Genomic DNA, 21953 nt, shown 5'->3' with positions numbered 1-21953 from the left:
GCAAAAGCACTTAAGCTGAAGCTTAACCTGAAGCATGTGAGAAATACTCCTGAAATCAATACCAAACTGCTGTTTAAGCTCTTAAAGGTAAGCAACTATTAAGGTGATTGCTGGGTAGAGCCAAGGTGCTCAGGTCCTTGAATAAAGCTTTCATCTGGTAGCTGGCAGAGCTGTTCTAAAGCACCATCCTGCTGTTACAAAAATAACAACATCTGGGGTGAAAACAAACCAACTCTGCTCGCAAAGAGGATCAGAGGGTTTGGAGCACTGCTTCTGCAAGGGGAGACTGAGAGAGTTGGGATTGTTCAGCCTGGAGAAGAGAAGGCTCCAGGGACACCTTGAAGCATCCTTCCAGTAGCTGAAGTGGGCTACAGGAGGGCTGTAGACAAGGTCTTGCAATGACAAGAGGAGGAGAAATGGGTCTTAAACAAAGGTTTGGAGTGATGGTAGGATGAGAGGGGATGGATTGAAGCTGCCAGAGGGCAGGTTTATACTGGAGATGAGGAAGAACTTCTTTCCAGTGAGGGTGGGGAGACACTGGAACAGGTTGCTCAGAGAGGCTGTGGAGCACAGAGAGTGAGGAGACACTGGAACAGGTTGCTCAGGGAGGCTGTGGAGCACAGAGAGTGAGGAGACACTGGCACAGGTTGCCCAGGGAGGTTGTGGAGCACAGAGAGTGAGGGTGGTAAAACACTGGCACAGGTTGAGGGTGGTGAGACACTGGCACAGGTTTCCCAGGGAGGTTGTGGAGCACAGAAGCACCCAATGTGATCGAAGATCACATTGGGTGCTTCTGTGCTCCACAACCTCCCTGGAGGTGTTCAAAGCCAGCTTGGATGAGACCTTGAGCAACCTGGGTAGTGGGAGGTGTCCCTGCCCATGACCTTTAAGGTCCTTCCAAACCCAAACCATTCTATGCAGTCAGTGACCAGAGGGTTCTGCTGTCCCTTGGCAGTGTTATCTGGTGAGCCCACGGGGAGAGAACTCCAATCCTATCATTAGCAAGACCTTGGATGAGTCCTGAGTCCCTAAAATATTCTTGTGAAGTCATTAACCTTCCATCATGTAATTATGCATCTGCAATAAGAAGCATGAGCAGTCAGGTTTACTCTGGAAAATTAGCCAAGACAATAAAAGTCTGATGGCTGAGTTCAAAGATTCAGCAGCTTTATGTCTCCCCATCTTGATTTACAGCAGCTGCTGGAAATGAGATGTGAAAGGGAGCTGCTCATTTCCTCACTCACAACCACCACCATCCAGGAGCTGGATTGTTGTTTACCACACTTTTACTCATCCACCCAGCACACAGCAAATATTGTGTGATATGATGGTAATAATTAGCTCTAACTGCAGGCAAACCCCTGAATAAAAGGCTGCTTTCATGGGATGCAATAAATGAGGGCTCCACGACCTCTTTATGGCTTCCTGGGGTAATTTCAGCATTCACAGTCACAGCTGCTAAGGAAATAGTTCTCATGCTCTCACTTTTGCATTCTGGCTGTGGCTGTTGGTGCTACCATTTCATTTGACATGCAGCAGCATCCTGGTAGGGACACCAAAGAGGACAACCCATGACTGGGGAGTTGGATGCTCCTCAGAGGTCCCTTCCAACCCCTACTGTTCTGTGATTCAATGATTCCATGATGCCATGATCCAGTGACTCAATGCTTCCATGACCTGTGATTCAATGATGCTATCATTCCATGATCTATGGTGCTATGACTCAATGATTCCATGATCCTATGATTCCATTATTCTATGATTCCATGGAGCTATGACTCAATGATTCTATGATTCCATTATTCTATGATTCCATGGGGCTATGACTCAATGATTCCATAATTCCATGATCCTATGATTCCATTGTTCTATGATTCCATGGGGCTATGACTCAATGATTCCATAATTCCATGCTTCCATGATTCCACTATTCTGTGATTCCATGGAGCTATGACTCTATGATTCCATTATTCTATGATTCCATGGGGCTATGACTCAATGATTCCATAATTCCATGATCCTATGATTCCATTGTTCTATGATTCCATGGGGCTATGACTCAATGATTCCATAATTCCATGCTTCCATGATTCCACTATTCTGTGATTCCATGGAGCTATGACTCAATGATTCTATGATTCCATTATTCTATGATTCCATGGGGCTATGACTCAATGATTCCATAATTCCATGCTTCCCTGATTCCATGGAGCTATGACTCAATGATTCTATGGTTTCATGATTCCATGGGGCTATGACTCAATGATTCTATGGTTTCATGATTCCATGATTCCATGGGGCTATGACTCAATGATTCCATGATTCTGTGATCTATGTTTCTATGATTCCATGATCTATGTTTCCATGATTCTATGATTCCATGGAGCCATGACTCAGTGGTTCTCTGATGCCATGGGGCCATGACCCAACAATTCTGTGCTTCCCTAACTCTCTGGCTCCATGACCCCTGCATGTGTGGCACTCTAAGTGACATTATCTCAGTGATCTTCCTAAGGGATCCACAGAACTAAAAATCACAACCAGAGGTCAGCATTGCATGTTTGGGGCTTGTTTAGATTCCATTCATGAGGGAAAAGGATTGCTCTTTGGACACACATACAACTTCTTCCTTGTGAGGGTGCTGGAGGCCTGGAGCAGGCTGCCCAGAGAGGCTGTGGAGTCTCCTTCTCTGCAGAGCATCCAACACTCTCTGGTCATTGTGCTCTCGGTGCCCTGCTTGAGCAGAGGGCTTGGACTGGATGATTTCCAGAGGTCACTTCCAACCTCCACCCAGCTGGGGTTGTGTGATGCATAAAAATCAGATTTTCCAATTTGCCCCAAGTTCAGAAGAATTAATTCATTGCATTTACACTTCCAAGGCCAAATGTGGCCTCTCATGGACAATTATTTTAACCCACAACGTTTATTCAGGTAGTTAGAAACAAAGGAATGGACATCCTGGGTCAGAATAAGGTCCACTTGCTTTGGAACCACTCAGTCCTCCAGAGGCAGACTTGCAAGTCCTGCAGCAGGCTGATGGAAGTTATCTGCCTCACACCCTGCATCTTTTCCTAATTAACAACAGAATCAGGCTGGCTTTTATCCCAAAGTGTGGAGTTTAACCCTCATTACATCACATGCTTGGAGCTAATTAGGCTGGCACTGGACTGCTCTCCTTAGAAAGTTTGCTTCCTTCCTTAATGTGCTGACCCCTTGATCCCTGTCACTTGTAGTGACAGTGAAGTTCAAAGCAGAATTCACAGCTTCAGAAGCTGCTTTAGTTGTTGCTAATTTAACCTCTCTGAATGCTCTCTGGTGGGTTAGGGCAGGGGCAATGAGTTCATGTCCTACCTCCTCTAAACATTTAATCTCATCTTCAAATCTCTCATCTCTTGCAGCCTTACAGTTCCCACCTGTCAGCACCTCTGGGTGATTGATGCTGTGGGAAACTGCAGGTCTAAAACTGCAACAGAGTTGATATGAAAGGATAGGAGAGCTTGGAGGTTGAGCATGGACATGGGCATGGATTTCCACTCTGGCTTGGGAGAACCACAGAATGGGTTAGATTGGAAGGGACCTCAAAGCTCAGCCAGTTCCAAATCCCCACCACAGGCAGGGACATCTCACACTAGAACAGGCTGTTCAAGTTCTCATCCAACCTGGCCTTGAACACCTCCACTGAGGTTGTGGAGCACAGAAGCACCCAATGTGACCAAAGATCATATTCTGTGCTTCTGTGCTCCACAACCTCCCTGGGCAACCTGTGCCAGTGTCTCACCACCCTCACTGCAAACAACTTCATCCTAACATCCAGTTTCTATCTCCTCTCTGCCACTTCAAACCCATTCCTCCTCCTCCTGCCATTCCCAGACCTTCTCAATAGTCCCTCCACAGCCCTCCTGGAGCCCCCTTCAGATCCTGCAAGGCCACTCCAAGGTCTCCTCCAAGCCTTCTCTTCTCCAGCCTGCACAGCCCCAACTCTCTCAGCCTGTGCTCAGAGCAGAGCTGCTGCAGCCCTCTCAGCATCTTGGTGGCCTCCTCTGCACTGGCTCCAACACTTCCATGTCCTGCTTGTGCTGGGGGCTCCAGCACTGCACACAGTTTATAGAGAGTTTGGGAGTCTTTGTAGTGAGCAAGAAGTCAGGGCTGGGCTGGCCAGCAGAGGACTGCCAGAGGCTCTTTCTGTCCTGTTTTCCTGGTCACAAGCTGACAGATTAGGGTAACTCTCACCACAGCAGCTCACAATGTGACTCGAGCATGCTGACAGTGGTGGTGAAGCTTTGGTCTGCCATTAGTGACTCCCAGGCCAGGCTCTAGCTAGGGGACATCAGTTTCCAGGACAGTTCACTCAGGCTTTCAGCAGCTCAATAGTTAATGATTTTTTGGGGTTTTGTTTTTCTAAATAATGATTTGAAATTGAAAACAAAAATGGAATGTATTGAATGGCACAGCTACAACACAGCATTTCTCAAGGGCAGCCTGTTGGAAAGGCTCACAGGATGTTAGGGGTTAGAGGGAACTCCACAGATCATGGAGTCCAACCCCCTCCCAGGGCAGGACCAGGGAATCGGCTCAGGACACACAGGAACACAACCAGATGGAATATGGCAGAGGAACCTGCTGGAAGCTTTTGACCTTTTGAATCAAGCAGGTTGGAAGAGAGCTCCAAGCTCAGCCAGCCCAACCTAGCACCCAGCCCTGCCCAACCAACCAGACCATGGCACTCAGTGCCCCAGCCAGGCTTGGCTGCAACACCTCCTGCCACACAGACTCCACCACCTCCCTGGGCAGCCCATTCCAATGCCAATCACTCTCTCTGACAACAACTTCCTAACAACATCCAGCCTAGACCTGCCCTGGCACAGCTTCAGGCTGTATCCTTGTGTTCTGTTGCTGCTTGCCTGGCAGCAGAGCCCAACTCCACCTGGCTACAGCCTCCCTGCAGGCAGCTGCAGCCAGCAATGAGCTCTGCCCTGAGCCTCCTCTGCTGCAGGCTGCACCCCCCCAGCTCCCTCAGCCTCTCCTCACAGGGCTGTGCTCCAGGCCCCTCCCCAGCCTTGCTGCCCTGCTCTCAACACCTTCCAGCACCTCAACATCTCTCTGCAATGGAGGAGCCCAGAACTGGACACAGCACTCCAGGGGTGGCCTGAGCAGTGCTGAGCACAGGGGCAGAAGAACCTCCCTTGTCCTGCTGCCCACACTGCTCCTGAGCCAGCCCAGGATGCCATTGGCTCTGCTGCCCACCTGGGCACTCTGCTGCCTCGTGGTCAGTCATGCACTGACTCACTGAATGCTACGTGAAAGACCACTTTGAAATCAGTGCTACCTCTCCACTCATTTACTGTGTTCTTATTCACCATCCTAACCCTGCATTTCCTCTCACACCCCTCCTGGCCCTTGCTGGCTTTGCCTCTCTGCTTGTTTCAGAGCATGTCTATAGAGAATGCTGCCATTTCCTGTTGGCTGCAAAAGATCTTTAGGTCTCTATTCCTGGTGACATGGGTAGCTCCTGTGATCTCCTTGAACTCCTAATAAGAATATCACTTTTGATTGTGAATGTCAGGGGGAAATAGAATTATTGCAGCCTGAACCTTAACATCCACCCCCAGTTCATAATCCTAGCTGTTTAGGTGCAATCAAATCATCTTCGCCCCCCCACATGTCCTGAGGCTGAATATCTCCAAACCAACTGCTTAAACATCTCCCTGAAGGATGATGTGCACAGCTCCATTTGTGAATCATCTTTATTATCTCTGCTAATGGGGTCGGGGGTGCCTTGGATTCTCTGGTACTGTTTTAAATCCCATCCATTCTCTGCTCAGACTCAGCAGTGATAAACAGCCAGAGGCAGTAATTGGGTATTCAGCCCTTTCATGTGGCCTCCCTAACCTACACGTGCCACGGATGGGCTGAGTGAACTACAGACTGCAGCCAGCTGGATGCAGTCATAGAATCACAGAATCACAGAATCCAGCAGGTTGGAAGAGAGCTCCAAGCTCAGCCAGCCCAGCCTAGCACCCAGCCCTGCCCAACCAACCAGACCATGGCACTAAGTGCCTCATCCAGTCAAACCAAGAGGCAAGAGCTGGGCAACTTCTCCAGGACCACCCCAGCAAAGAAAGACTCCTCCTTCTTCATCCTGGAGAAGAGAAGGCTTGGAGGAGACCTTGGAGTGGCCTTCCAGGATCTGAAGGGGGCTCCAGGAGGGCTGAGGGGGGGACTATTGAGAAGGTCTGGGAATGCCAGGAGGAGGAGGAATGGGTTTGAACTGGCAGAGGGGAGATTGAAACTGGATGTTAGGAAGAAGTTCTTTGTATTGAGGGTGGTGAGACACTGGCACAGGTTGCCCAGGGAGGTTGTGGAGCACAGAATCACCCAATGTGATCTCTGATCACAGCCACTGGCATTTTGTTACACAGCCACTGGCAGTAATGCCAGCACTGACCCCTGAGGGAGCCACTTGGCACTGGTCTGCAGGTGACATTGTGCCCTTGGTCACCACACTCTGCCTGCCACCATCCAGCCAATTCCTTATCCAGCAGTGCTCCACCCATCCTCCAGGCTGTGTTTTTCCAGCGTGGTGACCAGGATGTCCTGTGGCACAGAGGCAAATGCCTTACTCAGGTCCAGGTGGATGATGTCAGTTGCCCTTCCCTTGTCCACTGTTACAAAGTCATCATGAAAAGCCACTACAGTTGTCAGGCAGGATTTGCCCTTGCTGAAGGCATTGCTGGGTACCACCAATCACCTCTGCTTTGTTTTCCATTTGCCTTAGCAGAGCCTTTCTGCATGAAAATCACCTTCTGAAGAGAATCCCAAAGCAGTTCCTTCCAAGATAGCATCTGAAGCTCTGCTGGCATCCTCTGCTCCAAGCATGAGCCTGCCTAATCCACCAGTGTTGCCCATATCTTACTCATTTCCTCCCTCACCCTCACGAGGGCAGGCCTGACAAAGATGCATGGCAGTGGAGCACATCTTTGGTGACTCTGTGATGAGGCACTTCAGAGAGGCAGATAAAAGGAGACTCCAATGCTTGCTGCTGCTTGCACTACTCGGGAAGATGGATGATGTAATGAAGAAGAGGGAGAGGAAGGATGTTGAGAGACACTGGAATATTGGCACAAAAATTCCTCACTATTCCTCTGACTCAACACCTTTGAGGCAAGCAAATGAAGCTCTTCCATCCCTCCATCCTGTACAGTTTGTTGGCTCATGATAAAGTACAGCCTGCAGTACTTAAAGTGTGCTTAGAAGCATTTCCACACTGTGCTGTTTAGAGTTGTGATATCCTCAGCATTCCTAAATACATAGTTATGGGATTGGGATTGTTACCTGCTCCATTCCAAACACCTCCATCCCTTGCCTGGAAGAGGAGGCTCAGGGCAGAGCTCATTGCTGTCTGCAGCTCCCTGCAGGGAGGCTGTAGCCAGGTGGGGTTGGGCTCTACTGCCAGGCAGCCAGCAACAGAACAAGAGGACACAGCCTCAAGCTGTGCCAGGGCAGGTCTAGGCTGGATGTTGTTAGGAAGCTGTTGTCAGAGAGAGTGATTGGCATTGGAATGGGCTGCCCAGGGAGGTGGTGGAGTCGCTGTGGCAGGAGGTGTTGCAGCCAAGCCTGGCTGGGGCACTTAGTGCCATGGTCTGGTTGGTTGGGCAGGGCTGGGTGCTAGGTTGGGCTGGCTGAGCTTGGAGCTCTCTGCCAACCTGCTTGGTTCTATGGTTCTTACAAGGCCTTGGTTAAGATGGAGTGGATTTAAGCTGTAGGAGGGGAGACTGAGGCTGGAGATTAGGAAGAAATTCTTGCACTGGGTGGTGAGATACTGGCACAGGTTGAGAGTGGTGAGAGACTGGCACAGGTTGAAGGTGGTGAGTGACTGGCCCAGGTTGAGGGTGGTGAGACACTGGCACAGGATGAGGGTGGTGAGACACTGGCACAGGTTGCCCAGGGAGGTTGTGGAGCACAGAAGCACAGATCAAAGATCACATTGGGTGCTTCTGTGGTCCACAACCTCCCCGGAGGTGTTCAAGGCCAGCTTAGATCAGCCCTTGAGCAACCTGGGCTTGTGGGAGCTGTCTCTGCCCATGGCAGAGAGGTTGGAGCTGGCTGAGCTTTAAGGTCCCTCCCAACCCTGAGAATTCCCTGATTCTGTGTTCATAAAAAGGAGGTTTCCCAAGCAGCTGCAGTATCCCACAGCTGGGACCTAAGAATGAACACTGCATTAAATAACACCTCCCCAGGCAGTCCATATTGCATCTATGCTGAAGTTTACCTGCAAAGAATTCTTCTTCTGAAGAAAGGAAATGGAAACAGTTTTAACTGCTGCTACTTTGAAAGGGGCACCAGGCTTTAAATTAAGTTAAATTCAACGTTTGGGGTGGGTTGGGTTTGGTTTTTTTTTTGCATTAAATCCTATTTATTGTCATCCTCCCAGTGTGGTCTCACCCTGGCTGAAGAGGGCTGCTTCATGCTATTTATATTCTGCTGCACTGTCCTCCAGTTGACCTTGTTTGTGCACTGGAATGGCTGCTTTCCTCCAGCTGCCAGCCCTCTTTATTGCTGCAGTCTGACCATGCACTGGTGGCTCTTTGTGCTGCCCTGGAGTCCAGGAATCAATGCTGCAGCCCCCACCTCCACTAAAGGCACCAAGCAAACCCAGCCCTGCCTTGCATGGAGGGCAGCCTGGGCGGTTGCAAGCCCTCACTGCTCAGCACAGCTCTGAGTGTGTCTGAGTGTGGGCACAGGGCAAGGGAGGGAATTCTGCCCCTTGGCTCTGCTCTCCTCACACCCCACCTGCAGTCCTGGGGGCAGTTCTGCAGCCCCTAGCACAAGCAGCACATGGAAGTGTTGGAGCCAGTGCAGAGGAGGCCACCAAGATGCTGAGAGGGCTGCAGCAGCTCTGCTCTGAGCACAGGCTGAGAGAGTTGGGGCTGTGCAGCCTGGAGAAGAGAAGGCTTGGAGGAGACCTTGGAGTGGCCTTGCAGCATCTGAAGGGGGCTGCAGGAGGGCTGTGGAGTGACTATTGAGAAGGTCTGGGAATGGCAGGAGGAAGAGGAATGGGTTTGAAGTGGCAGAGGAGAGATTGAAAGTGGATGTTAGGGAGAAGTTCTCTGCAGTGAGGGTGGTGAGACACTGGCACAGGTTTCCCAGGGAGGTTGTGGAGCACAGAAGCACCCAATGTGATCTTCTGTGCTCCACAACCTCCCTGGAGGTGTTCAAGGCCAGGTTGGATCAGCCCTTGAGCAACCTCAAGGTGTCCCTGCCTATGGCAGGGGGTTGGAGCTGGCTGAGCTTTGAGGTCCCTTCCAACCTAACCCATTCTGTGATTCTCTCAAGCCAGAGTCCATGAGCTTGGAGGTCTCTTCCAACCTGGCTGATTCTATGATCTTTGTGGCCTCCCCTGGACCCTTCTTACCAGGTCCATGTCCTTCCTGTGTATGCATTTGCTCAGGGCTTTGTGCTCTCTGCTCTTACAGAATGACCTGCTAAGAGATGCTGCTCAGCCATAGCAGCGGCAGTAGGGTGCTGCAATGAACCAGAGCAAAGGCACGTTGAGGGAATGTGAAGTTAACAGTAGGACTTCTGCTGCTAAGAGCACAAATGAAATCACTTTTTACTTAGGGGGAAAAAATAGAGTAATGGCTTTTGTTCAGGCTGCTTTGATATTGAAAACTGCACTTCCTTCTGACAGGCAATATTGTGGATTCAAATGGATTCAGGCTCAGTTGTTCAAAAGGACAATGTGTTATATACAAACCATTTAACTCAAGCTTTTAACTTGTTTTCTCTGTTGACAGTGGTAGGAGAGATTGTCTGGGGGGGCTGGGGGGTGGTGGTGATCTTTTTGATGTAAAGCCTGCAAAGTTTTAGCCATTTATCACTTGGAGAAAAAAGCCAAAGCTCTCAGATCCTCCTGCCTGCTTACCTGCCTTCTGTACCTACCTGAGATAAAGAGCTCAGCCTAAGCTTGCTCTACAGGCTATTTATAGAGTCACAGAATCATGGAACTGCTTCAGTTGACAAACACCTCCAAGCTAATCCTGTCCAACTGCCAACCCAACACCACCATGGCCATTAAACTGTGGCCCCAACTGCCGTGGCCACAGGTTTCTTGAACACCTCCAGAGGGTTGGGCTCTGCTGCCAGGCAGCCAGCAACAGCACAAGGGGACACAGCCTCAAGCTGTGCCAGGGCAGGTCTAGGCTGGATGTTAGGAGGAAGTTGTTGGCAGAGAGAGTGATTGGCATTGGAATGGGCTGCCCAGGGAGGTGCTGGAGTCACTGTGGCAGGAGGTGTTGCAGCCAAGCCTGGCTGGGGCACTTAGTGCCATGGTCTGGTTGGTTGGGCAGGGCTGGGTGCTAGGTTGGGCTGGCTGAGCTTGGAGCTCTCTCCCAAGCTGCTGGATTCTATAATCTTTGCAGTCCTGCTTATTCCTTTTCCAGCTAAAGATCAGATCTTGCTCCTTGTTTCAATCTCTTTTCCCTGAGCTCTTGGAGCTCCCAAGACTAACTGCTCCTTTCTAAGCCCTCCATTGTCTGCCACATACCAACCTCCTCCTCCTGCAAGCCCTACAGATCTCTCTCTGCCTGTGTTTCTAGCTCCAACTCTCCTAATCTCATTCCTCCAAGTTCCCTTCTCTCTCTCACAGCTTCCTTTGAGCCTACTCTTTGCTTTAGGCCCCCACTCTTGCACAGTGTTACCTCCCTGACTGATCAGCCCTGCTGCTGAGGACTGGACTGAAGCTTTATCTTCCCAGCTTAGCACAATGCACAAGCAGATAGTTCCAATATCTACAGCCATAGACAGGAATAGACAAGGTAAAGGTAATACAGACACACAACAGCCCTCCTAGAAACCAGAGTGCCCAGGAGGGGCTCCCAACCACCCTTCCACCTCCTCTCCATCCCTCTACCTTATCCCAGACTTTGCCTTATGTGCAAGGTGAGTTTGGAAGATTGTTCAGGGGGGTTAGCAGCAGAAGGATTAGTTGCACAGACAGCAGTTAGGGAGAACAGTGCATGCAGGCAGAGGCAGAGAGCAGCTCTGTTATCTATGTGTGTGCTCTTGCTTTGATACCTCTCAGCAAGCCTGTGAGTGCAGCAGCCATCACCACTGTTGCCTTTTCACAGCCTAGTATCTCATTCTTCTCACCAAAATATTCCAGCTAGGCTCAAACCAGCACACTCACTTATTAATAAACTTGAAACTGCATTTCAGACCTTGACAAAAACCCAAATCACTAAGTTTGGAGTCGTTAGAAGCCTCAGTTTGCAGTTAGGAAAGAAGGGCAGAGCACAGCCAGCTTGCCTTTGAAAAAGAATGCATCATGAGAACTAAACCCAGCAAATGCTATGGGAGGAAGGTAAAGCTCATTTGCATGCTCCAGTTCAAAAGAAATATCCCTTTGATAGCTCCACACTGCAGTTACAGCACAGCCCTGGCCCCCTGGGAGGAAACCTTGATTCCAACTCTGCTTCTCTCTTCAGCTGTTTGTTTGTTTGCTGTTTCCCTGTCTGCTTTCTCCTCCAGTCAGGTCTGCAGGAGTGAAGTGACTCCAGGTGTACTTGCTACTGAGCAGTGGCAAAGGTGTAAGCAGCACATGGAATCAGAGAACCACAGAATCAGCCAGGCTGGAAGAGAGCTCCAAGCTCAGCCAGCCCAACCTAGCACCCAGCCCTGCCCAACCAACCAGACCATGGCACTGAGTGCCCCAGCCAGGCTTGGCTTCAACACCTCCTGCCACACAGACTCCACCACCTCCCTGGGCAGCCCATTCCAGTGCCAATCACTCTCTCTGACAACAACTTCCTAACAACATCCAGCCTAGACCTGCCCTGGCACAGCTTCAGGCTGTGTCCCCTTGCTCTGTTGCTGGCTGCCTGGCAGCAGAGCCCAACCCCACCTGGCTACAGCCTCCCTGCAGGGAACTGCAGACAGCAATGAGCTCTGCCCTGAGCCTCCCCTTTTCCAGGCTAAACAACCCCAGCTCCACTGAGTTGCTTGCTGGGACTAAGAAAGTGAGAGTGTGGAATTAGGCAAAAGAGTGGGTTTGTGACTCATAGATTCATAGAATGGGTTGGGTTGGAAGGGATCTCAAAGCTCATCCAGTTCAACCCCCTGCCATGGGCAGGGACATCTCCACCAGCTCAGGTTGCTCAAGGCCTTATCCAGCCTGGTCCTGAACACCTCCAGGGAGATTGTGGAGCACAGAAGCACCCAATGTGATCAAAGATCACATTCTGTGCTTCTGTGCTCCACAACCTCCCTGGGCAACCTGTGTCTCACCACCCTCACTGCCAAGAATTTCTTCCTCATCTCCAGCCTCAGTCTCCTCTCCTCCAGCTTAAATCCATTGCCCCTGTCACAGGATCACAGAAACATCCAGGTTGGAAAAGACCCTCAGGATCAATAAATCCAACCTAGCACCACAACCTCTTGGAATGCCAATAGCCAGCACTAAATTCCTTACAGGGCTTGGGCATCTTGCTCCCTGCCACTGGAGAGAGCTCCACCCTTAGCCATGTGTGCACAGCAGCTCAAACTGTCTGCATGCTGACATAACCAGCAAATTAAAACCTCTTTTGTGCAGATGAGTTAATTATCTGTTGCTTCTTGAACTCCTTCAAGCTCCTGTTAGCTAATGAGGCCAAAAAGATATTGTTTTGCTAGGCTGTTAACCTCTTTACCTACCTTACAAATATTGCTTTGGCTTGGTGTCCTGCTAGGAGCCAGCCCAGCCCCAGTCCTGCTCACTGCTGGCCCTCCCCAGCTCAGCCTCTGCTCCTTGAGGCACTCTCTCCAGCTCAGGGCAGCTCTGCTCAACCAGGGGCTGCTGCTAGCAGGGAGCAGCTGATGGGGACAGTTCCTGCCAAGGGCTGTGCTGCACAAAGCCTCTGCCTCACACTTGCTCCTGGGCACACCAAGGGCACTGCCACAGCTTGAGCCCCACCAGGCTGGGGTCAGCAAGGCAGAGGTGGCAGCTGTGGGGTTAGCAGCCAGGACAGGTGACCCTGAACTGCCCAACAAGGGCTTGCAGCCCATGGATGGCATCTTCAGGAGAGAGCTGAGGGATCCTCAGGGTCAAGCCTCTTCTTCCCTGGCTGCTGTCCCAGGAGGACTCTGTCCCTTCTGCCTCCCATCCTGATCCTTGCATTTCTGTACCCATTTCCAGAATCCAGCTCCTGAATCCAGTTCCCATCTGCCATGAAGTCCAGCCTGGGACTTGCCCAGTGCCTGCCCCAGCAGCAGTGGTGCCCTCATTGCTGTCAGGGGTTTGGGTCCAGTTTGCCCAGGATCACAGTGGCCAGGTGGGTTTGGAATCTCTCCAGAGAAGGAGACTCCACGACTTCTCTGGGCAGCCTGCTCCAGGGCTCCAGCAGCCTCACACCAAAGATGTTTCTCTTTATGTTGAGGTGGAGACTCCTGTGCACCTCTGGAGAGTGTCTGGCACCACTTCCATTTGCAAACCCAAATCTGGTCCCTTGTGGAGCAGACACAGAGCTGCTGCAGTTCAGCTGTGCAGAGCCTCTTTGCAGAAGCAAGTGGAGTGGTGAGCAAGGAGAGGCTTGCAGTGGCAAGGGAGCAGGCAAGGGAGTGGCAGCTTGAGCACCTCCACACTAGCAGAAAAGCTCAAACAGACTGAGGAGAGAACTGGAGGTGCACTCAGGAGCAGGGGAGAACCAGCAACCTCCTGCCTCTCTCCCATGTGCTAAGGGAAACTACAGCCCCCTACTTCCCTGAGACACCCTGAGCTTTAATGAATGATGTTCTAAAGCACCTCATCAATCTTCCTGCTAGCTGGACCGGGTCCACTGCATGCATTTGGGATTCTGAGCCAACCACGTGTCCCTGGGACCTCTACCACCAACGTCCAAGGGAACAAATGAAACCAGAGGAAGCAGCAGGAATGGAGAGTTTGTGGGAGCCTGCCCCAGCCCCTGGTTGATTTGTGGAGGTCCCATGTGCCTCTCCATGGATCTGCAACCCCTTCCCTCCTACACTGCTTGCATCCATCTAAATAATGATGGGGAGCATATGGCTTTATTTTTACACACTGGCACCAAGCTCAGTCGAGCAGCTCTTAGGTTATAAATCAGAGAGCACAGCCAGCTCTACAAGACTGATGGCAGCAGCAAGCCAAGCACTTGTTTCAGAGGGGTGGAGGAGGCTGTGGCAGCGATGGCTCTGGCAGGGTCCCAGCTGGAGAAGGGTTTCCAAAGGCAGCGTGAAAGCAATGCTCAAAGTGCCAGCAGACCTCAAGGGTATTTTGGAGGTCAGAAATTCATGGAAACAAAGAACTGTTTGGGTTGCAAAAAGTCCTCCAAGCTCACCCAGTCCAGCCAGTGACCCAGCGCCACCATGGCCACTAAACCATGCCCCCAGGTGCCATGGCTGCAGGGTTCTTGAACACCTCCAGGGATGGGGACTCCACCATCTCCCTGGGCAGCCTGTGCCAATTCTGGACTTAGAATCATAGAATGGGTTAGGTTGGAAGGGACCTCAAAGCTCAGCCAGTTCCAACCCCCCACCACAGGCAGGGACACTTCCCACTAGAACAGGTCTCTCAAGGTCTCAACCAACCTGGCCTTGAACACCTCCAGGTGCAATGAGCTCTGCCCTGAGCCTCCTCTGCTGCAGGCTGCTCTCTCCCGAACTGGGGGAGCCCGAAACTGGACACAGTATTCCCTGTGTGGTCTCACTAGGGCAGAGTAGAGTGGGAGGGGATCCTCCCTAGACCTGCTGGCCACACTTAGGGAATCCAAGAGACGCTTTCCACAGGGCACAGAGGCTCTTGCCCTTGCCTGGGCCTGCAGAGACCATTGTTACTTCTAGAAGGAGGCTGTTTCCCTTAACGAGAGAGGCTCTGCTTTGCCTTAGATCCTGCAGCATTGATTGCAGGTTTGGGCTCTGGTTTGGTTGCTTTTTTTTCTCATGACTCTGATCTAAATTCATCACCCTGCCTTTCTTTTCTCCTCCACCACTCCTGGGCATCCCCCTTGAGCTGAAGCATTCTGTGGTCATCTGATTGCTGGGCTTTTCAATAATGCATTCTAAGTGCAGAACATTGCTGGGCTGGGGAATTCTTGTGTCCCACAGTTTTGTCACTGCCTTCTGAAGGCAGCAGTAAAGGAAAAAAAAAGGCTTTCAATAATTTATGCAGCAGAAGGACCTGAGTGGGTTTGCCCTGTGAATATAGGAGGCAAGGAAGCAGAGTGGGGTCTCAGCCAGCCTGGCAGGGATGCTGGCAGCACCACGGTGCTCCACCGTGCTGAGGGGAATGATCTGCTCTGCTCTGCCTCCACTGGTGATGGAGAATGGAGAAGAGAAGGCTCTGGGGAGACCTTCTGGAGACCTTTGAGCTCTTAATGGGACCAACCAGAAAGCTGGGGACAGACTTTTGAGCGGGGCCTGTTGTGACAGGCCAAGGGGTGATGGTTGGAAACTAAAAGAAGGAGATTGAGACTGGAGAGAAGAGAGACATTTTTTCCAGTGAGGGTGGTGAGATCCTGGCCCAGGTTGCCCAGATTGGTGAGAGAGGCCTTATCGATGGAACTAGTCCAGGCCAGGTTGTGTGGGGCTCTGAGCAACCTGCTCTAGTTGCAGATGTCCTTGCTGACTGCAGGGGGTTTGGATTAGGTGACCTTGGAAGGTCCCTCCCAAACCAAACACCATCGTGTAATTCTATGGCTTGCTGAATGTGATGCACCTCAGTGGTGGTGGTCAGGGCCAGGAGATGGGTCAGGGGAAGGCATCAGCAGAGTTCTGAACCAGTGCCCCCATGGCTCTGCCAGTGACTCAGCTGCCACAAGGAAGGCTGGTGGCCCCCACTCCCCAGAGCAGACTCTGCCTTTGGTGCTTGCAGCTCAGCTGCTGAATTTAGCACTTGCCTGCAGGCTGGAATTGGCCCGTTCAGCCCTCTGCTGCTCAGGCTTGTGCTGGTGACTTATCCTGCAGGCAAAGGCATGCAGCTTGCTGAGCTTCCCTCTGGAAACCTCATGAGAGGGATGCAGAATGTGAACCACAAGCTCCAGATTGTTGTTCTTCCTGGCTTTGCTCCCAGTGCTTTCCTGATCTTTGCTTCCGTGGTAAAACCATGCTGCAGGTAAGCCTCTGTCTTTTCTATTGTTGCTGCTACTGTGTGAGAAGCACACAGAGAAATCATTTCTGCAGGTCTGAAGTGACCACAGCACTCATCCAGCCCTTTGGAAGGGATTATGCAGCCTCCTGCACGCACACACACACACACAACCCAGCTGCTTGAAAGAAAAAGTCTTTCCAACTCAGCTCTGGAGAAGGTGTTTTCCTCTTTAAGCATCCAGAAGCAGGCTCATTTTTCTTCCCCAATTATAGCAACTGCACAAAGGAGCAATAAAGTCTCAGAAGATTTGTCACAAACCCTCCCTGTCCGTGACACCAGTTTCAAAGGAAACCACTGGGTCCCTTCAAAGCAGCAGTCTGCAGCTGCCTGATAAAAGGCCACAACCCAGTACAAGGTAATCATTAGGCAGACATTAGTATTACTTTGCTAATTAGTCCAAAACCCACTGGATTTCCTGTGGCTGCTTCCTGCTGAGCAATCATTTGATCTTGCTTATGTTGACAAACATGCAAGGCACCGGTTGCACCTCCGTTCTCATCCGACAAGGAGAGTGCTGGCTGCTTCTTGTGTGAAGAAGAGAAGGCTAAGAAGGAGCCAACAGGCAGGCAGGCTCAGGACACAGCTCTCCTTCCCTTTTGCTTCAGCTACCACAGTCACAAACCCCCACAAACGAGCAGGGTCTGCAGCCAGTGCCGGAGCTGCGCTTAGGTCCTGGGGGAGTCTCGCTGCAGGATGCCTACAGTGACCTACTCATGAAACAGGCTGGAGATCAGAGAATCAGAGACTCAAGCAGGTTGGAAGAGCTAAAAACTCTGCTCTGCTAATGGAAAAATTGACAGACACCTGATCTGAAATTAAAATCAAAGGCAAGATTAACTACTGAGTGATTATCCTCCAATACCTTCCTAGGTTTGTAGATCATATCACAGAATCAGCAAGGTTGGAAGAGAGCTCCAAGCTCCTCCAGCCCAACCTAGCACCCAGCCCTGCCCAACCAACCAGACCATGGCACTAAGTGCCCCAGCCAGGCTTGGCTGCAACACCTCCAGGCACAGCCACTCCACCACCTCCCTGGGCAGCCCATTCCAATGCCAATCACTCTCTGCCAAGAACAGATATTCCCACAGCAAGAACAAATATTCCCACAAGGTGGAGATCTCTGTGTTCCCAAAAAGAAGCCCACAGCATTGCCCCTGAAACTCTGTCAGGCTGTCAAAACGTGGCTAATTTTAACTGGGAGTGCTCCAGGAGGAAGAAAAAAAAACAAACCAGAATCCTTTTCCTTCTTAAAATGAGCAGGGTGAGATAAATCCCTACAGCTCAGCTCCCCAGGTGTTGCTTGAAAGGCATTTCCCATCTCAGCTCCCAACACAGGCAGAGTTCTTTCCAAGGATGCTCAGGGAAATCTGGCCCAGGGATGTGTGGCTGTGGAAGGTTATTTATAGCTGTGGCTAACGATGGGGATGAAATGGGTTTGGTCTGGACAGTTCCCTGGCTGCCAGCTGGGCTTGATGCTGCCCTGATGCTGAGAACAAAACCACCACTGCAAAGGAAACTCTTAGACCAGTCCCTGAGCACAGAGCCCTGCCCTGCTCTGCTTCTGAGGGAGCTGCACTAAGTCTTTGCACAACTCCTCCCTGGCTGTTGCATGCCACAGTGCTCTCATTTGGCAGCTGAGCACATCACAGCATTCATTTTCTTCATTCCTCTTATGAATCAGCATTGTCATCCCCTCAGGACAGGACTAAACAATGAGATGCTGATACAGAAAGGAAAGGACCCCAAAACATGTGAGAATAAACATTTCATAGAGTCATAGAAAGGGTTGGGATGGAAGAGACCTTCAAGATCAGCCAGTTCCAAACCCCCTGCCATAGGCAGGGACACCTCTCACTAGAACAGGTTGCTCAAGGTCTCATCCAGCCTGGCCTTGAACACCTCCAGGGAGGTTGTGGAGCACAGAAGCACAGATCAAAGATCACATTGGGTGCTTCTGTGCTCCACAACCTCCCTGGGCAATCTGTTTCAGTGTCTCCTCACCCTCACTCTCTGTGCTGCACAAACTCCCTGAACAACCTCTACCAGTGTCTCACCATCCTCACTTGCAAACAACTTCTTCCCAATATCCAGTTTCAATCTCCCCTCTGCCACTTCAAACCCATTCCTCCTCATCCTGCCATTCCCAGACCTTCTCAATAGTCCCTCCCCAGCCTTCCTCTAGCCCCCTCCAGATCCTGGAAGGCCACTCCAAGGTCTCTCACCACTCACTGGGAAGAATTTCATCCTAATCTCCTGCCTCAATCTGCCTTCTGGGCTTGTAGTAATAGGGTGAGGGGGAAATGGCTTTAAGATGCAAAAGAACAGATTAGGAAGAAGCTCTTAGCAGTGATGGTGGTGTGACACTGACACAAGTTGCCCAGGGAGGTTGTGGAGGGCAGATTGAGACTGGATGTTAGGATGCAGTTCTTTGCAGTGGGAGTGGTGAGACACTGGCACAGGTTGCCCAGGGAGGCTGTGGAGCACAGAAGCACCCAGTGTGATCTTTGATCTGTGCTTCTGTGCTCCACAACCTCCCTGGATGTGTTCAAGGCCAGGCTGGATGAGACCTTGAGCAACCTCAAGGTGTCCCTGCCTCTGGCAGGGGGTTGGAACTGGCTGATCTTGAAGGTCCTTTCCAACCCAACCCACTCTATGAACCCTTTTCCAGCTTCCTGACCTGCTGCCTTTGGAAACACTTTTCATTTTTAAGAGGCTGTCTTCTCCCTTCTGCTTTAATGAATGCAGCTCACACCACTGCCCTGGCACTCCTTTAAATGGGCCAGGCCAGAGCATGTCCTTGGTTGACCCCAGGCAGCCTGCTGGCTGATCAGCAATGGTTTGATTAGCTGTGCCACAAGAAATGATTCGGTTCGATAGCTGTAAACACGACCAGCAGCATCCAACCCACATCAAAGTCAAGAGGACTCTGCCTGCCCTCCCACTGCCCCCTCGTGAGCCACGGCAGCCTGTCTGGGGACTGTGCCCCCAGCTCAGGACATCCTGTCCCTGCTGCCTTCAGCAGATAATTTATGTCAGATGAAAGGAGCTGGGGCTGAAATGTTAAAGGAGCTGTGGCTGCTTGCTGATCCTCAGCACAGACACACAAGTCACTGCCAAACAGAATATGCAGGGCTCTGCCTAGGCAAGCTCCAGAGAAACCATAACCCACTGAGCTCTGGCCCCCCAGCCAACCCACACTGCCAGCATTTCCTTCTGGGCTCTTTTAGGTGGGCACTGCTTCTTGATTTGAAGGGTTTTAGCATTTAGAGAATGACAGAATCATTTTGGTTGGAAGAGACCTGGAAGATCATCAGCCCTCAGCCCAGCACTGCCAGTCACCACCAAACCATGGCCCTCAGCACCACATCTACACAGCTCTGGAACCCCTCCAGGGATGGGGACTCCACCACTGCCCTGGGTAGTCTGTTCCAGGGCTTGGCAACCCTTCTGGGGGGAAGGAAAAGATGATGGAAAGAAAGAGAAAATGAAAAGAAAAAGGAAAGGGGGGGAAAGTGCAACAGAAGAAGGAGAAGAGAAGAAAAGAAAGTTAAAATGAAAAAGGAAAAGGAAAAGAGAAAGGGGAAAAGAAGGAAAAGCTGAAAATGAAAAAGGAAAAGCAAATGGGAAAAGAAGGAAAAAGTGAAAACGAAAAAGGAAAAGGAAAAGAGAAAGGGGAAAAGGAGAAGGAAAAGGAAAAACTGAAAATGAAAAAGGAAAAGCAAATGGGGAAAAGAAGGAAAAACTGAAAATGAAAAAGGGAAAAAGGAAAAGGAAAAACTGAAAATGAAAAAGGAAAAGGGGAAAAGGAGAAGGAAAAGGGAAAAAGAAAACGAAAAAGGAAAATTAAAAAGGGGAAATGAAAAAGAAAAAGAGGAAAGCAAAAAGAAAAAGGGAAGGGGGAAAATGGAGCAGAAGGAGAAGTGAAAAAAGAAAATGGAAAATGAAAAGCAGAAGGAGAAAAGGAGCAGAAAAGGGGGAAATGAAAATGGGAAAGGGAAAGAAAAAAGAAAATAAAAAGGAGAAATTAAAAACAATCGAGAAAAACCATAAAGAAAACAGCAGGTAGAGGGGGAAACATAAGGAGCTCTTCTGACCCAGAGGAAAGGAGAGGCTGGCAGGCTGTGCCTCACCATGAGACTGTTCATCTTTCCTCCCCTGCTGGAAGAGCCAAAGTTCCACTGCTACCAAGACACTTCAGTGGAAGGGCTGACAAAGTGCTGCCATGTAAGGAGCCAGGTGTGGGAGCCTGCCCCTGAACGTGTCCCTGCCCTGCCTGGCTCTCTGCAGTCTGCTCTGCTGCACTCCTCACTCAGGTGTGTGCTCCAGGACTTTGCAAAGATTTCCTCTCTCTTTCTGTTTGTTTGTTCCTCACAGGCAGAGGCTTTGGCAAAGGTAGCTCCCAATGTGGGGAACAGCAGAACCCCAAGTTCCTACACATACAGAATTGTCCATCTTAGATATGCCTGAGTTCAGGACTGCCAGAAGGACATGAGAGCTCCACTCCTATCTTGCCTGACAAAGAACAGGGTTAATAGCCTGGCTGAAGGCAGCAGAGCCACAGAGAGGGTAGCTAGAATGGACTGAAGTTCAGTGAGAGCAATACAGGGGTCACAGTGGTTTGAAGGAAATGGGAAATGATTTGAATTCCATTCTCTAGGTATATATAAGGAAATAAAATCTCTGATGACCTCTTTCCTTCTTCCACAGATGTTTTGTTTACTCTTGCATCACTCTGCAGCTGCCTCATTGTCCTTCCTTACATTGCACTGACATACCAGGGGGGCACTGAGCCCAAAAATGCAATCACTTCAGGCATTTATCCTCACCTGCAAGAGGAGTTTAAACAGAAATAGAGGAGTCAAGCTGCTGGCAGGTGGGAATGCCAAAGGACAGGGCAGTTATGGTAGGTGGATCTTGACTGTCTGCACAGCACTTGTTTCACAGCCAGTGTCAGGGCAGGGGACATCTGGGAGCTCTGAGAGCTTCAAGGGCCACGAGCAACTTGCTGCAGACTGTGCTGGTTTGAGGCTAACTGGAATATTTTACTGAGCAGAAAGAGATGCTAGGCTGTGAAACGGGAACAGTGGTGCTGGCTGCTGCACTCACAGGCTTGCTGGCATGTGTAACAGCAAGAGCAGACAGTGTATGTCCGTGTGTCTGTCTGTCTGCCTGCCTCTCAGAGTCTGTGTTTCTCCCTGGGCTTCTGTGTAACTAATCCTTCTGCTTCTAACCCCCCCTGCCCATCCTCCAAACTCACCTTGCACATAAGGCAGACTCTGGGATAAGGCAGAGGGGTGGAAAGAAGGTGGAAGGGTGGTTGGAAGCCCTGCTGGGGACTCTGGTTTCTGGGAGGGCTGTTGTGGCTTTGCATTAACTTTAACTTGTACATTTCTGCCTATGGCTGTGCCAGTGTCTCACCACCCTCACTGCAGAGAACTTCCTAACATCCAGTTTCTATCTCCCCGCTGCCACTTCAAACCCATTCCTCCTCCTCCTGCCATTCCCAGACCTTCTCAGTAGTCCCTCCACAGCCTTCCTGCAGCCCCCTTCAGATGCTGCAAGGCCACTCCAAGGTCTCCTCCAAGCCTTCTCTTCTCCAGGCTGCACAGCCCCAACTCTCTCAGCCTGTGCTCACAGCAGAGCTGCTGCAGCCCTCTCAGCATCTTGGTGGCCTCCTCTGCACTGGCTCCAACACTTCCATGTGCTGCTTGTGCTGGGGGCTGCAGAGCTGCCCCCAGGACTGCAGGTGGGGTGTGAGGAGAGCAGAGCCAAGGGGCAGAATCCCCTCCCTTGCCCTGTGCCCACACTGCTCTTGCTG

This window comes from Pogoniulus pusillus, chromosome 34 (genome assembly GCF_015220805.1).
Source record: "Pogoniulus pusillus isolate bPogPus1 chromosome 34, bPogPus1.pri, whole genome shotgun sequence".
In the NCBI taxonomy this organism is placed as follows: Eukaryota; Metazoa; Chordata; class Aves; order Piciformes; family Lybiidae; genus Pogoniulus; species Pogoniulus pusillus.
The sequence above is the reverse complement of the archived record's forward strand: the minus strand, read 5'-3'. Positions refer to the sequence as shown.